The sequence below is a fragment of the Physeter macrocephalus genome, chromosome 15 (assembly GCF_002837175.3).
Source record: "Physeter macrocephalus isolate SW-GA chromosome 15, ASM283717v5, whole genome shotgun sequence".
Taxonomy (NCBI): Eukaryota; Metazoa; Chordata; class Mammalia; order Artiodactyla; family Physeteridae; genus Physeter; species Physeter macrocephalus.
Window position 1 is genome coordinate 76,394,167 of NC_041228.1, and position 299 is coordinate 76,394,465.

The following is a 299-nucleotide window of genomic DNA, read 5'->3' on the forward strand; positions in this document are numbered from 1 at the left end:
GCTTTTTAATCGCTCGTACCAGGGCCCCCTGCCAAGCCGGCAATTCTGACTTAATAACCCCGGGTGCAGCTTTGGGCATCGCAATTTTCAAACGTCCCCTGGTGATTCTCCTGCTCGGAATCCAGGTGCGCGATGGGTGCCCGCGACAGAATCTCCAGCTCTTGCATCGCGCCGCCTGGGAAAAAAAAAAGAGCGCGCGCCCACACGGAGGGCGGGGCCCGCGGGCGCCCCACCCCCGCGCGGGCGTGGCCCTCCCGCCCTTGGACTTTGTCTCCGGCGGCGCGGGGATAAACCCGGAA